The sequence below is a fragment of the Rattus norvegicus genome, chromosome 11, assembly GCF_036323735.1.
Source record: "Rattus norvegicus strain BN/NHsdMcwi chromosome 11, GRCr8, whole genome shotgun sequence".
NCBI classification, from domain to species: Eukaryota; Metazoa; Chordata; class Mammalia; order Rodentia; family Muridae; genus Rattus; species Rattus norvegicus.
Genome location: NC_086029.1, coordinates 28,230,533 through 28,244,846, shown reverse-complemented (window position 1 = coordinate 28,244,846; position 14,314 = coordinate 28,230,533). Strand labels below are relative to the sequence as shown.

The 14,314-nt window shown below is 41.4% G+C and overlaps 1 long non-coding RNA gene and 1 other non-coding gene across 3 annotated transcripts in view; both read left to right on the top strand.

The window, feature by feature from the left end:
• The window catches only part of LOC120095592 (uncharacterized), a 186,055-nt gene that overhangs the window by 54,060 nt on the left and 117,681 nt on the right, over nt 1-14,314 (top strand). The gene's annotated exons all lie outside the window — the stretch shown is intronic.
• Nucleotides 1,478-1,609, top strand: LOC120095752 (small nucleolar RNA SNORA17). Its single transcript, XR_005491544.1, has one exon. It is a non-coding gene; the product is annotated as a small nucleolar RNA SNORA17 (small nucleolar RNA).

Genomic DNA, 14,314 nt, shown 5'->3' with positions numbered 1-14,314 from the left:
GGGAGAGGGTCTCCAAGCCAAGTCAGTAGGGACAGAACCGTTTTACCTTCAACACTGGAGGTCACCCAACTGACATTGCCTGATGTCATAGACAAAAAACTTCAAGGCCTCTCCCAAGCAAGTTGCCTTGAAATAGACAGGAACTTTCCATTTTAGCATTCTTATCTATGGAAGCTTTCAGAGACACACCAAAACTGCATCTCTTTAGTACACACCTAACGAATGAATGAAATGTCAATTTAAGCCTCTGCATTTTGCTAACTATTAGTTGTTCTACAAGTTTAAGTATCCTGTAACAACAATGGAAACAAACTCTTACTTAGACAGTGGACTCTAGAAATTCGAAATTATGTGCTGTTTTAATAAGCCATAGAGATGATTCAGTATTTTAAATCTTAAAATTTGTTTTCTACATTCAGTAATAAAACATAACTGTTCATTATTTTTCCCTTCTGTGAAGGGGCATTATTATCATAACTCATATATTTTGCCATAGTCACCGTGAGAGTTAGCTAAGCAAACAAGGGGTGGGGCTGGGCCAAAGGCACAGCCACAAAGGCCTCTCAGGCAGGAGGACCTAATTGAGGATTGCCTGAGAGATCAAGGATTGCTGATGAAGACAATGGGGAACTGCTGTTTAGAAGACATGCTTTCTTGGGACCAATGGGGCGCAGGGGGAGGGTATTAAAGGAGCTTGCGGCAGTGCTCAGATGAGCTTGCTGAGGCTTTCTCACCTGCTCCCTGTGTTGTTGATTCCATGCCAACTCACCTCCAACCCCCAAAGGCAGGTAGGGTCAGGCAGCCGGCCATCCAGTGCACAGGCAACAAGAATTAAGTACTAATGATTCAATATGTGAAACTGTCATCGTTATTGTCACCAGCGTCTTTACAGTCCCTTTCCCCATCATTATTTTAAGCCTTACAGTCTCTCCATCTGCTCAGGGTACCACAAGCTTGGTGTCTATGAAGAACAGAAACGTTTTTCTGGTCTCTTTGGGGACTGAGAAGCTGAACACAGTGACAGTGGGGTCTGTGCAGAGTCACTGCTTGATCTTCGGGTCTGCAGAGGGACAGCTTCTTGCTCTGTCACCGTCCTACGGGAAGAGAAGTGAATGAGTTCTTTTGGGTCTCTTTATAATGATATCAATCTCATTTGTGAGGCATAAACCTTCAAAACCAAATCACCCCCTAAAGGGCCTTCTTGCACATACAATCACAAGGAGGCATAGGTTTTAGGTTTGGGGAAGTGCAAATGTCCTATATTTGCAGACTGTAGTTAGTGTTGTAGGAATTGAGATAGAGAATGGCAGGGAAGAATGGGTTAGCGGTCATGGGTTAGACCACAGCTGAAGAACCACATTGAATCTTTGAAGAGCTTGGGATTCTGCAGTGGAACAGATGGCTGGGAATCTGTTGGCATTTCTTAACATTAGAGGCATGGGTAATTTAGTCATAAATTTAAAAATCATCAGCTTCCCTTGACCCTAGAGATTTTGCAGGTGTGACTACTGTGTCATGTGTGTCTCAGTGGGTGGCAGAGAGGACAGAAGCTATATCTATGCTCAATGTTCTGATCTGTGATCACTTGAATGAATAGTACTCTAACATCCCCTGATAAAAGCCGGCCTGTGACAATACCAGTCTAGTGCTAGGCTTCCTGGACAGGGAGTTAGCTTGAAAGAACCACCAGATCGGGGCACAGACAGGGAGCTAGTCTGAGATGACTACTGGTCTGATGCTACACAGGTCTATGTGAACGGACCATGCCTAAAATCTCTGCCCAGTGTCCTAATGCACAGGCAGGGTAGCATTCCTGAGACCATTCCTGAGACAACCTTAGACACTCAGATACCCTGGGTGCTACTAAGAGGAGCAAGTAAGTGTGGAGAAATGGAAGGGACAGATAAACAGAAGAATGTGGACACAGTGAAGAGAAGTAGAACTGGATACTCGAGGGTAGATAAGAACAGCCTGATGTGAGTAGCCAAGGATGTCACCCAGAATTATGGGAGATTCCTGGCCTGTGCTGCCACTGAGGACCACATATAGTTCCATAGCCCTGAAGTAGTACACATTCCTGATCTGGGCTGCCACCTGGGGACACGCTGATGTCTGAGGGCTGTTCACAACTGGCACCAATCCTCACCCGGGAATCCTTAGAGAGCTAACTCTGAGGGCATGAGAGCTAGAGAGCCGACCCTACCTCAGCCAGCTGTAGTACTCCAGAGAGCAGAGCCCAAAACTTGCCTAGGCAGCACAGTAGAACTGACCCTGGGGAGGGCCTGGCTAAGCCACTCCGAGGACGCGAGAGTGGTAGAGCTGGCCCCAACCCCTGTCTGCTGTGTTGTGACATGGGCAAGGGAGAGATTCTGCCTTCTTTTCACCCTTACCACATACAGCAGGCAGGAGAGCTCGCCCTAAGTGGGAGAGCTGTCTCTTCCCCTTACCTGCTACAGCACTCAGCAGATTCTGTAACTCATCTGGATAGCATTGTACCCTGTGACCTCATGGTGAGCCAGTCCTGAGGGTTCAAGTAGGGTAAAGCTGGTCCCTCAACTTGTCTGCCATATGGCAGCATGGGCGAGAAAGAGATGCCCTCCCCCACCCTCTCCCCTTGGCAGCTGTGGCAGGTGGGAGAACTAGCCCTGGGGTCGTGAGAGTTGGGAGAACTGGCCATGACCTTCACTCGCTGTAACAATCAAAAGAGCAGACCCTGCATCTACATGTTGCCTGAGGAGCAGGCTAGAGCTGTCCTTGGTTTCCTGCGTTGTTGGTGAGCTGGCAACACTCCAAGAGTAGCAGAGCAGGAGGGCTGCTGGGCTGACCAGCTTAGATCCCTCTCAGACCCAGATCCAGGGTGTTAAATTGGCCCTCTTCAGCATCTGTGCCATTGATAAACTTCTGGAGAGCATAAGGGGGTTGGTCTGACAGATTGGACACTTCAGGATCTCCATGACACTGATCAACAACAGGACACTCAGGAAGAGTCCCAGTGAGGTTCTAACATTGATAGAGTCGTGGAAGCCAGGGGCCTCGGTACCAGACCAACGAGTCATTGCAATGATCATTTCCAAGCAAAGGCTACACTGTGAGACGCACTGTGACACATTACAATTTCCACATGAGATTTTTTTTTCTGTTTGTGGGGAGGCTTCTAGGCTAGAGGAAGAGTACAAGGGGAGGGGGAGATGATTGCGATTGGAATGCATAATGTGAAATTCACAAAGAACGAATAAAAAGTTAAAAACAGAATAGAGGAAATCATCAGCTTCTCCTGTTAATTATAGATCTGTGCTCAAAGATGTTAACTGTATACTTTGAGATGTATAATATATAATCATTGTATATTTGTTTTAATATTACTAATAAGTAGTTTGATAAAATCTGTCAACTGGCTAATTAATTTCATCAACATAGCTGAAGGGTCCATATATTAATACCATTTTAGACTACATACATAATTTTTGAATCCCATTTTTATAACATGAAGATAGGTGTTTTCAGATAGGTCATACTGGAATTGTAGATGTTTTAATAGCAACTGAAATATTTATCATTTTTTTTCTGCACTAAGTTTCACAGTATTTTTTTTTTCAATTTAAGGTTGGTTTTAGTGACATAATGGGTTCCTTTATATATTTTCACATACAATCATTCTCAGTTGCTTCCTCACCAACACTCATTACTTTCCCTGTCTCCAGGATTCTCCTTTCTGTCTTAACTATATGTGTATAACCCTCTTAATGTCTGAGTGTATTTATAGGGTTGAATAATACAACTTAATACATTTTTTGTTTTGTTTTAAAAGTCTACTGGTTCAGCTCATATTTAGGGCTCCATATTGGTGAGACATTATGGGTGTAGAGATATTACAGGGAGACACAATCCCACAGCAAACTCCCTGTCCTTCTGCCTCTTAGAAGTCTGACACCAAAAGATATGCCTAAGTGGACAGGAAGAAGCCCATGAGGCCTCAACTCTGTACAAAGAACTATAGGCAAACCAAATGGTATGCTCTTCCCTGGGTGAGACAACGTCTCCTGCTCTCAGCATTTCATAGTAAGAAGCAGAAGTTTTTGAGGAAATAGCTTCCGGGTTCACTTAGCTACATCATTCAGGTGTTGACTGTTAACATTGTTGCTGTTGTGATTGTTTTTGAAAAATGTGTGTATCCTCGGCTCTCCTGGAGCTTGCTCTGTAGACCAGGCTGACCTTGAACTTTTTGCCTGCCTTTGCCTCCAGAGTGCTGGGATTAAAGGCAGATATCACCACCACCCTACTACACTGCTGTGGTTTGAAAAGGTTCCACAACTGCTTTGGTGTTCTTCCATTGGTTGGTAATTATCCCTTTCTACCACTTTGAATGTGGTCTGGCCATCCTTGGAAGTAAGAGTGTGAGGCTGAAATGTTGCTCTGTGACTTTTACAAACTATATCAGAAGAAGCTTTGCAGATTTGGCCTAGGTCTATTTGAATAATTGTTCTCTGAATGCCTCCCTCTTGGGACCAAGTCACTTGACTGTGAGAAGTCCAGGTCACATGGAAAAATCTCATATTGGTGCTCCAGTGGATAGCCCCAACTGAACTCCTGGGTGACAGCTAAGATTGACTACTAAACCTGTGAGGAAGTCATCATGGACGTCAAGCCCTGTTAACTTTCTGATGGCTGGAATAACCACGGAAGATATCTGAGTATTTTCACCTCAGTGATGATTATTTAACTGAGCCTTTCCTGAATTTTTGACAAAAACAACAAACAAAACAACCAAAGAACTACAGGCAACTAAGGAATGCTAAGAGCAGGAGAAATGGTCTACCCCAGGGAGGAGCACGTTCAATGGTTATGTAATATGAAATGGTCATCCCTAAGATCATGCACACAAGTAACATATAGACTTATATTTAGCAATTATATGTATATACCTAAATGAATTTAGAAACAATTAAAGAAAGGTCAAGGATTTGAAAGACAGCAAGGAAAGTGTGAGAGAGTTTGGTGATGAGCATAAAGAAAGGTTGTAATTATAGTATAATGTCAAGGAAAAGCCCTGTATTGGTGTGCTCATACTGAAACAGTGCTAAAAGTCCTGTGTGTGTTACATGCTAGATACTCTCTTTTGTTTTTATTTAAAAAGTGGAGAAGTTCATTGCCCCTTTTTTGATCTTATAGACACAATTGGCTACTATCTTACCATAGCAACTAAAATTGCTCCTGACAGTAATTATAAGTTGTAAAAATGAATTATATATTATTAAAAGTAGAGGTTGAACACAGTGAAGTTTTATATTTATATGCATTGATCCTGGTATTTTAATGTGCATATTTATAGACTCATCTGGTTACTGTTGGTTACCATAAAAATTTGAAGACTTATATAAAATGTTGATGCTAATTTAGTGCCTAGTTAAGAATAAGGAAACGTGCTTATTGTTTTTGGACATCCTTTGAAGAATAAGGACCAACAGGGGGCCATATGATGCATCCATTGCTTTGAAAATCACCTTAGTAACTAGAAACCAACCAGCTTGTCTTAATTATTTTAATTTGGGGGTGAGAGGGGCTTTGTTGAATCATTTCAGCTCACTGTCTCCCTTGCTTTCAGTCACTGTTGATCAGAACAGCATTCCCCTCTGAAGGCTCAACCCAGGAGCATGTCACATAGTCATTGGCAGTTCTCAGCTCTTCACAGACTGTGGCACCAAAGACATTGCCTTTTTGTTGGCTGCAGTCCACTCAGCTCACTCTCAGCCTTGTGCCTCGAAACTGGTTTTCATAAAACAAATGATCCAGGAAAGATACAAAAGGGTAAGCCAAAGAGGTTACTGGTTCTCTTGGAAATGCATCCCATTTCTTATGGCACATCCTATGAGACAAGTCCTGGTATAAAATAGGAGACTCTTCCACAGATGTGTAAATAGCTAGAGAGAAGAAACACTGGGAGATGGCCTGCTTTACTGGCGTCCCCAAAAGATGAGTGGCTTACTTTGTTAGGAAGACTTTAAAGACTTTGGAATATCTTAGCAAAAGCAGGAGGAACTTATCCACACACACACTGATCCTTATCTTCATTGACTTTCTCTATGGTGGTCTTAGCTTTACAAGGATCTGAACTTCTCTACATAGCAAACTGGAAGGATGCTTCATGGGGGCACTGAAATAAGGCCCTAGTATACTTTCTACAGCATCTCATGGCTGGAGTCTACCGTCAGAAGGCTTGTTATGTGTATCTATGGCTTTAAAATGTCTCTTTGGAGTTTAGGATCCAGTTTTCCTTTATGGACAAAAGAAGAGTGATCAAAAGCTGTCAAATTTTCAGTAGATTCTGTTGATGAGGTCAAAGTAAATTATCTTTCTCATATACAAGTTTTTGTAAAACATAATAATGAACATATTAAGCTCTGGTGAAAAGTACACACACACACACACACACACACATATTCATAACCATGGCTTGTGAGTACAATCATAGTTGGCTGGACTTGGAAAAATTTATTAGAACTATGTACAATTTTCTTAAAGAGCAGATAAATTGAGGCGTATTTACACCCTCCTGATACAACCTGGTCCACCTTTTCTCTTTGGTCATCTCTTTAACATGCAGACTTCATCCATGCTGTATAATTGATTCTAGGCATCTGATACACGACAGGCTAGCCACAACCCCAAGGTCTATTTTCAGGACCACGATAGCACTTCCCATATCTATTTATCCTGTGTTTTAGAGTTCAACTTAAAGAGTTACCTAATTACACCAAGGGAGTCATAACTTCTTTTTATATTTCCTTAAGCTGTGAATGGCTTGGGAATGGCGGCGAGGGAGAGAATATTCTCGACCTGAAGAATGATGCTTCCTTCTCTTTTAGCTTGTTAGCCACATGTGGTGGCTGATATTATTGTTCCCAAAGGTGTGCTCTTCACACAAGGCATGCATCTCGCCCCTTTCCCATATGAATGCCAGTGCCTCCCACCAGCAGTAATGTACCACACCATGTGATTTGATCTGTGCAATAGGATATAAATCATGAGTCATACACCATTGCTTAGTAGAAAAGAATTCTCCATCAGCTTGGGTCCTGACGGTATGTGTAGTGGGAACAAGCAAAAGTTCAGTTACTCCTATATCTGCGAGAGGAAAATACGTGTATGCAGGTTCCAAATAAAGGGATTTCAAGGTTGATTATTTGCATAATCAAACATAGAGTATCAATGAGCTGTGGAAGAATCATGTGCTGTCATAGGCCATGCAGACAAGCCGTGAAGGCTGCCAATCATAAGATGTCTCCTTGCTTTTCTTATACAGTGCTGCTGTCTCCATCCATCATTCCACACACTATAAAGTAACAAAGAATAATGCATTCAACTGTCAAGGATATTCATCGGTGTTCATTTTCCGTTACTCTAGAAAAGCTAATCAATAGGTATGGGGATGGGAATTGAAATATTTGTGTTGGGACCCCCACGGGGTTTAGCCAGCAGATGGCGCTGAGTGTCTTTACTGCTGCTTCTGTTTCATGCCTCCAAGTGCAATGTGACCAGCTCCCGTGGCTGTGACTTGTGCTTGTCCTCACTTATGATGATGGGGAAGTTCAAAGATGCTTCCAGAAACCTTGATGCTGAATTTGTAGTGGAATTATCTCAACGTAAAGTTTGAGAACAGCTGCTCTCTACAGCTTTACCAGAAGATGATAATGTTTCATATAAAATAAGCAAATAAGTCTATTAGAACTTGTAGTGTTATTCAAATATTGAGGGTTTTTTTTCAAGAGGTTTGTTAATATGTTATGGTCCAATTTTCATTCTTAGCTAAGATAGTTTTATTATTTTAATTTATGTTTTATGTGTGTTTCTGTGTGAGTGTAAGTCACGTGTGTACATTGTTTAAGAAGACAGAAAAAGATCCCTGGGAGCTGAAGTTTCAGTTAGTTATGAGATTTGCATGCTGGGACTCAAGCTAAAGTCCTAACCATTGAGCTTTCTTTTCAGCACCAAAATTTTCATTCTTGAGAGATACTTTAATTAGCTTTTCTCTTGGGACATGAGACAAACCTGCTTGGCTTCCAAGACTCAGTTTGATGTTGATGTTTTTTTTTTCTGGAAAATGCTTACACCTGTACAATATGATCTCAGAAATAAGTAGGCTTAGTCAGGGTCTATTCATAGTTATTTGCACCTGGATTCTAAGATGGCTTGGCCTTTGGTCTGAAGATTATGTTTTATTACTCATTTTTATTAATAAATATGATGCTGTAATTATAGGTGCTTTCAGTTTTGTATAAAATAGAATAACTCTTCTTACATTTTTCCCATCTTTATTAAATTGGGTATTTCTTGTTTACATTTCAAATGTTATTCCCTTTCCCGGTTTTCAGGCCAACAACCCCCTAAACCCTTGACTCTCCCCCTCCCCTTAAACATGGGTGTTCTCCTCCCTATCCTCCCCCTACTATTGCCCTACCCACAAGAATCCCGTTCACTGCGGGTCCAGCCTTGGCAGGACCAAGGGCTTCCCCTTCCACTGGTGCCCTTACTAGGCTATTCATTGCTACCTATGGAGTTGGAGCCCAGGGTCAGTCCATGTATAGTCTTTGGGTAGCGGCTTAGTCCCTGGAAGCTCTGGTTGGTTGGCATTGTTGTTCATATGGGGTATCAAGCCCCTTCAGTTCTTTCAGTCCTTTCTCTGATTTCTTTAATAGGGGTCCTGTTCTCAGTTCAGTGGTTTGCTTCTAGCATTCACATATGTATTTGCCATATTCTGCCTGTGTCTCTCAGGAGAGATCTACATCCTGTTCCTGTCAGCTTGCACCTCTTTGCTTCATCCATCTTACCTAGTTTGGTGGCTGTATATGTATGGGCCACATGTGGGGCAGGCTCTGAATGGGTGTTCCTTCTGCCTTTGTTCTAAACTTTGCCTCCCTATGCCCTCCTAAGGGTATTCTTGTTCTGCTTTTAAAGGAGTGAAGCATCTGCATTTTGGTCATCCTTCCTGAGTTCCATGTGTTCTGTGCATCTAGGGTAATTCGAGCATTTGGGCTAATATCCACTTATCAATTAGTGTACATGGTAATATGTGTTTTTCTGTGATTGGGTTACCTCACTCAGGATGATATTTTCCAGTTCCATCCATTTGCCTACGAATTTCATAAAGTCATTGTTTTTGATAGCTGAGTAGTAGTCCATTGTGTAGATGTACCACATCTTCTGTATCCATTCCTCTGTTGAAGCGCATCTGGGTTCTTTCCAGTTTCTGGCTATTATAAATAAGGCTGCTATGAACATAGTGGAGCATAGTCTTTGTTATATGTTGGAGCATCTTTTGGGTATATGCCCAAGAGAGGTATAGCTGGGTCCTCAGGTAGTTCAATGTCCAATTTTCTGAGGAACCTCCAGACTGATTTCCAGAATGGTTATACCAGTCTACAATCCCACCAAAAATGGAGGAGTGTTCCTCTTTCTCCATATCCTCGCCAGCATCTGCTGTCACCTGAGCTTTTGATCTTAGCCATTCTGACTGGTGTGAGGTGGAATCTCAGGGTTGTTTTGATTTGCATTTCCCTTATGACTAAAGATGTTGAACATTTCTTTAGGTGTTTCTCAGCCATTCGGCATTCCTCAGCTGTGAATTCTTTTTTTTCTTTTTTCTTTTTTTTCGGAGCTGGGGACCGAACCCAGGGCCTTGCACTTGCTGGTCTAGAGATCTACCACTGAGCTAAATCCCCAACCTTCAGCTGTGAATTCTTTGTTTAGCTCTGAACTCCATTTTTAATAGGGTTGTTTGTCTCCCTGCAGTCTAACTTCATGAGTTCTTTGTATATTTTGGATATGAGCCCTCTATCAGTTGTAGGATTGGTAAAGATCTTTTCCCAGTCTGTTGGTTGCCGTTTTGTCCTAACAACAGTGTCCTTTGCCTTACAGAAGCTTTGCGGTTTTATGAGAACCCATTTGTCGATTCTTGATCTTAGAGCATAAGCCATTGGTGTTTTGTTCAGGAAATTTTCTCCAGAGCCCATGTGTTTGAGAATCTTCACCACTTTTTCTTCTATTAGTTTGAATGTATCTGGTTCGATGTGCACGTCCTTGATCCACTTGGACTTAAGCTTTGTACAGGGTGATAAGAATTTCTTCCTACATTTAAAGGTATCTGTTACACTGTGAGTCAAGTGTTAGGCAAGAGTTATTTTGATGAGCTTCCATGGTCAGTGAAAGAAATCTATAAAATTAGATAAAAATCATCCCTGTTTTATGGCTTTTCAGTATGAGTAGATGCTCTGCTAACTGTGATGTGTAATAGTGATGTGCACAGTAAAAGGGCTTCTGGGCTCTATGTCAGGTGGCTTCCCTTTTTCATGATTACTATTTCTTAATTTTTACAAGTATATCTATTACCTTTCCTGGTAACTCATGGGAAAGAAGCCTCTGCTGGAAAACCTTTATAAGGAGACCAAAGCAAATAGTGATATTTTGACTTCTTCCTTTCCAGTTTGTATGCCTTTGCCCTCCTTTTGTTGTCTAACTGCTCTGGCTAGGACTTCGAGTACTATACTGAATAAGTAGGGAGAGAGTGAGCAGCATTGTCTAGTCCCTGATTTTAGTGGGATTGCTTCGAGTTTTTCGCCATTTAGTTTGATGTTGACTACTGGTTTGCTGTATATTGCTTTTACTATCTTTAAGACTTTTATCATGAAGGGGTGTTGAATTTATCAGATGCTTTCTCAACATCTAATGAAATGATCATGTATTTTTTCCTTGAGTTTATTTATATAGTGGATTGTGTTGATTGATTTCTATATGTCGAACCATCCTTGCATCGCAAGGATGAAGCCTACTTGATCAAGGTCAATGATCGTTTTGATATGTTCTTGGATCCGGTTTGTGAGAATTTTATTGAGTATTTTTGCATCGATATTCATGAGGAAACTTGGTCTGATGTTCTCTTTCTTTGTAGGGTATATATGTGCTTTAGGTATAAGTGTAATTGTTGCTTCAAAGAACAAATTAGTGTTCCTTCTGTTTCTATTTTGTGGAATAGTTTGAAGAGTATTGGTATTAAGTCTTCTTTGAAGGTCTGATAGAATTCTGCACTAAACTCATCTGGTCCTGGACTGTTTTTGGTTCAGAGACTTTTAATGACTGCTTCTATTTCTTTAGAGGTTATGGGAGGAGTTAGAGAAAAGACTGAGGGAACTGAAGAGCTTTGCAACACCATCACTAGAGACAACAAGTACAGGGACCTGAATTCTGCCCTTCACATGACTTTAGGTGATGCCCTCTCGATTTACTTACATACATTCTTATTTTATTCTGGAACAGTTATGAACATGTCATATTATTCCAATAAAGATATTAGTAAGAGAGGAGCTTACTAATTGTTTACGATAAAAATCTTTATTTTCCCTTGTGATTTAGAAACTCAGGCCTACTTCAAATTGCTGGTACCAACAGACTACTCCCATGGTGCTATCTCAACTTCTGTCATCCCAGGTTTACTTGCATTGGCCACAAACTGGGGTAGTTAAATGATTCCCAGAGATGGACGCATAGAAGATAGTAAACTAATGGTATCAGGGACAATGATACATTAGGGCAATGATTCTAAAAATCTGAAGTTAAAACCTGGGAATTTTAGGGGGAATGGTAGCATCAGTGAAAAGGGTTGGTTCTTTCACCTTCCACAGTGATGTCCTAGTGGAGATGCATCTCCCTGATCTGTTCCCCTTACTAGAAGTCTGAACAGGCCATTCTCTTCTCAGGTTCAAGTAAGAACACGCAAGAAAACAGATTTCTCAATACTTTGAGATTTCACATGGCATCCTTCAGAGAACATGTAATCTGACAATTTACTAAGCTCCCCAGCCTGTTTGTTGGGAATGAATGCTGAAGGCAATGGGCGAGGACAAATGAGCTTCACAGAGAAAATTTCTAGTGTCTAAATTAATTGTCACCATCGATGTGTGTGTGTATGTGTGTGTGCATATGCATATATGGACAAATATTAATAAATCAAGAGTAATAGGTAACAACAAGCAGTCTATGGCAAAAATACACCTAGGAGTAATGGTGTGTTAATATTCAATTAAACTATGGCCTAGTTCCACAAGGAAGTTCGTGACAGAATAGGTAGATATGTCTGTGTCTTATACAGGACAAATCACTTTAATACAGTGGTAACAATGAATTTGAAACAGATGACCACAAATTTCAGCCAAAAAACCTGGATTTACTTCTGATTCAAACTATCTGTGGATCATAGCACAACTCCTTAATTTCTTCAAATTTTCCAACATGCATTCTCTTCCTCTTTCTCTTCCACTCTGTCCACCGTGTGTGTGTGTGTGTGTGTGTGTGTGTACGTGTTTGTGTGTGTGTGTTTGTGTGTGTGTGTGAGAGAGAGAGAGAGAGAGAGAGAGAGAGAGAGAGAGAGAGAGAGAGAATGAGAAAATAAGGATGCTTCCTTAGTAGCCTAGAAGCTGCAAACAACACACCAAATATCCCATGGGAAGCCAGATGTTAATTAGTGGTAGAAAGAACAAGGTGTAGATTACTGCCATGAACCCTAGGACCAAAATAAGACTCACACACAACATTAGAGATTGACTAACCATCCAAGGGAAATGGATTTCTAGGAATAGATGTAGTTTCCAATCGACATATAAGAGCCTGCGGGTCTATGTAGTGAAGCAGACTGTCCTGGAACAGGTCTTCCCAGCCTTCCTTATGAGAGTATGATGTGATATAATTCCTAATTATCTCAGAGGCTCACTCCAGTGTGAAGCCTGCCATGTTTGGATGGTGTCTTTCTTATCTTTAAAGGACGGTGAAAGGACAGTGATTTGAAAAGACAAACTATGCCTTGGATTTGTATAATTATGTCAAGAAGTGCATCCATATTCTCATTCACAGCTGCATGAGCTAGAACAGGTGTTACTAAGGAAGAAAGAGTTGAGCTGGGTGCCCATGATGATGAACCAAGAAGTAGGTAGGGCACATTGCCTTGTAACACTAATCAATCTGGAAAACTGAGATGCAGAAACATTGTGATAGGCTGTAAGGTTGAGTGGATCTTGTAAAAAAAATTACTGACCATCCTGCTTCAATAATATAACTATATTGGCCTGTCAGCGACCCACAGCTATGGGTACTCAGAGATTTCTCATTTGTAAAGTTTCCTTGAGTATCAAAACTTGTCTTCCTTGGACATGAACAAAGCTTCACATGGATACTGTCAGAGTCTGCAACACTTCTCCCCTACTAAGAAGTAATTTCCCCCAACTTTGTGAAAGGCACCCCCACCGTTTGATTTCAGTTTATGCAAAGTCCTTTGGGTGGAAATAAATGAGAGGTTTTAACAAGGCAATTTCTTACAGAAAGTAGGGAGCATAACAAATAACAGAACAATTGACTCCAGGAATAACTTTCTTGCTTTTCCTTATTCCAGATTGGCTAATTTATTTTCAGTCCTTAAGAAGAGTAAGGTACATTGAGCATGAATCTAATTAAAGTCCTGTCACAAGTGTCATAGTAATTTAGACCTGCTTGGGAGTCTGGATGCCTGATGTAGGCTCTAACAAGACCTGGTTTCCGTCTTCCCTAGCTCATTCCCCACAGCTCATTTGAAGGCTCGCCCTCCTTGCTGTGTATTGGACACTGCAGGCATTACTGTCCCCAGATCTTCCTCTGCTCCCTGTAGGTATTTCCTGGTCTCTTCCTTACCTTTGTCCAGGTCTAGACACAGGAAGTTCCATACACACTGCAATGGCAGACTGTCTTCCTCCTTTTCTCAACTCCCATTCTGCTTAGCTTTCTCAAAGTCTTTATGACTACACTAGAGAACACCTCACTTTATACTGTTTTGTGTCCCTTTTCTCCCTCCACCCATACTCTGGGCTTCCAGAGGTCAAGATATATGCTTATTTTGTTTGATCTATCTACTCCAGCCCCTGTCCCTGCCTAGTCAATGCTGCATTCAGCAAATGACACAACAGAATGAGCTCTTTTAAGTGACATGTCTTCAATTGTGTTGGATCTGAATTAAGCTCTTTGTGGAAATCAGAATTCAAGCAACAGGATTAATCAAAAAAAATCTTTTCCTCTGTTGCCTTAAGTAACAGATTGAAAATTCCTAGGACAGGGTGAAACAGAGAAGCCGACATTAATTTAATTAAAGAGGAGCCATTTAAGATAGCAGAGTCATTTTGACCCAGTGTTAATGAGGGGAAACTGACATCACAGCTGGGCCCCTCTCCTGGCTGTGCTCACGCTGATTACCAAATATGCGAGCACATTCTGCTGCATCCAGACTGCTGCCACAATGGCAGGT